Below are 2,500 nucleotides of genomic sequence, written 5' to 3'. Positions count from 1 at the left end.
AGCTGTAAACAGCTACACTGCAAAAACACAAAATCTTACCAAGTTTTGTTTGGTTTATTTCTACCACAAATATCACATTTGAAATGAGACAAAATTAACTTAAAAGTAACCTTTTAGTGAGGTACAGAAGCCTGTTTTGAGTCAAGAACTCTTGAATATTAATAAAGAAGCTGTAGCAGATTACTTAACTTAAAACACTAAATGTTATAAGTAAAATAATCTCCCAATTGTACCAAAACTTTTAAAAATTGACACTAAATGATAAACTTAAAATCAGCTCTGCATCTTGCTAAAAAGTTACTTCCAAGTTAGTTTTGTCTCATTTCAAGTTATATTTACACTAAAGAAAGAACAGAATGTACTTGGTAAAATCTTGTGTTTTTGCAGTGTAGAGTTCAGCATCTCCTGTGTTTTAATCAATGAGGGGTTTAGAAGCCGATCAATAATCCAACCTGGACGGTCAGTTTGTCAATAACTTTATTCCTGGTAAATCAGTGGAAGCTAAAGGAAAACAACCCGAGAAAAACAACAAAACGACTTCAATATTTAAAGAAAATAAAAACTTTTGGTGCTTTTTGTTTAATCCTCATCAGTTTAAATGTGTTTTGTTTCAGTGGTGCTTAAACACTGAAAAAACAAAATTTAGTTTCTAGTGCAATTATCTTAGTTCACTGGAATTAAGACAAATGTTTCACCAAGATGTAAAAAAATAAATTGTTTAACTTTTGAAGCTCAGAATTTATTTTTTTCTAAAATTTCTGAGATTAATCTCAAAATGTCTGAGTTCGTTCTATAATTCTTTTGTACTTCTCAAACTCAGACATTTCAGTTTTATCCGATAAATTTCATTTAATTTCAGTTGCTTTTTAGCCCTTTTAAACTTTTCAAATTCAGATATTGTCTTGTTCGTTCCTTACTTTAATCTAAATATTTTGCAGTTTTCTCCAAGCAAATTTCAAGCCTTGAAATTTCCAACTGTTTTTACATAATTTCTTAGACTAATCTTCAAATTTCTGAATTGTTTCCCTGGCAAATGTTCAACTTTTCAAACTCAGAAATTTCCTTTTTTCTGAGATTGATCTTGATCTTTGAGTGTTTTATTGTCGGAAATTTACTTCTGTTTTTTAATCCATAATAGTCCTATTATGCTATTGTAAAAATAAATCTCAAATCGTGACTCCTGCTCACATGCATGTTTTAGTGCTTCACTTTCACACTGCGGCTTTGTCGGGTCAAAAATAAAACTAGTAAGTGATGGTTTGTTACAACTTCCAGTCATTTTGAAAGAGGTGCAACTGCCTGTTGAAAGTATTTGCATTTTCTTTGCAGAAACAGATGAAATGAAGGATGAAGAGGGACACATGCTTGTCGACACTTCACATGCTCAGGGTTTATGCAAATGAAAATGAGAGAAAACGCCCAAAGCAGCCAAAATAAAAGCCATTAAAAGACAAAAGAGGTGAAAACCTGAGGCTAAAATTCTCTACCCAGAGAAACGTGTCGCAGGATGGCAGGAGGAAGATCAGCGGAAAGGTTTATGCGAATAAATTTCTGTTTGTGCCTTTCCCTGCCCATTCAGCAGCAGGAGTTATATTTGGAGGCGTCGGCGTCAGGCCCGGCGTTTCTATCTGGGGCAAGGAAGGGCTGCGTCGAGTTTGATTCAACCTGACAGCTGTGCACATGCTGGAAACAGTCGCATTACGTCTGCATGTCAGGAGGTAAGCAGCTGGAAGTCAGCATACCTGACAATCGCTGAGACTCCCACTTCAACACGACTGACAGGGAAGTACAACGGAGTGTCAGGACACGCTACGGAAGTTAAAAAAAAAAAATTACAAGAAAAAAGCCTTAAAATGACAAGAATAAAGTCAAGAATAGTTGTAGTTTTACAAGAATAAAGTCAATTTTTTTCAAGATGAGTTACTTTTAAAGTTAATTGATCTTTGTCATTATTTGTCATTAAGCCCGGCTGAATCAAGGTGAAACTTAAGTTTATCGTGTGTTGATACTTCAAAACAGAACCGCATAAAGTGTATTTTTCATCCCGCAACGGACTCAGTGGACCGTTTCTCTTCCCCGTCCTGTTAGCTCCGCCATGTTTGTTTCAGCGGAGAAGCTCTGCCGCTTCAGGGAGAAGGACCTCGCTGCAGCCAACAGAAAGCAGTGGGACGGACCACATACAGCTTCATATCTTATTTGGAAATGAGATCGCGGATAAAATAGGAAATAGAGCCCCCTTCATTTTCGGAGTGCATGGACCTTACCACAAGGGCAGCGTTTCATTGGCAAATGCCCATTTTACGTCACAGCGCAGCTATCACGTGGGTTACCGTCTCACAAACTGATGCTAATGTACATTGTGGACTACCAGACCGACAAAGTTTTTGCGTCAGGACTCGAAAAAMAATGGTTCTCCACTGTCAGTGGGGTATCTGTACAGGCGATGTCAGGTATCCTGATCGTGTTTGTGGAACTAAAATTCACAGATTTCCAAAATCTG

General features: G+C 37.0%; 1 protein-coding gene across 10 annotated transcripts in view; it reads right to left on the bottom strand.

The window, feature by feature from the left end:
• The window catches only part of LOC103473951 (voltage-dependent N-type calcium channel subunit alpha-1B-like), a 73,693-nt gene that overhangs the window by 9,184 nt on the left and 62,009 nt on the right, over positions 1-2,500 (bottom strand). The gene's annotated exons all lie outside the window — the stretch shown is intronic.

Source organism: Poecilia reticulata, linkage group LG12 (genome assembly GCF_000633615.1).
Source record: "Poecilia reticulata strain Guanapo linkage group LG12, Guppy_female_1.0+MT, whole genome shotgun sequence".
Taxonomy (NCBI): Eukaryota; Metazoa; Chordata; class Actinopteri; order Cyprinodontiformes; family Poeciliidae; genus Poecilia; species Poecilia reticulata.
The sequence above is the reverse complement of the archived record's forward strand: the minus strand, read 5'-3'. Positions and strand labels throughout refer to the sequence as shown.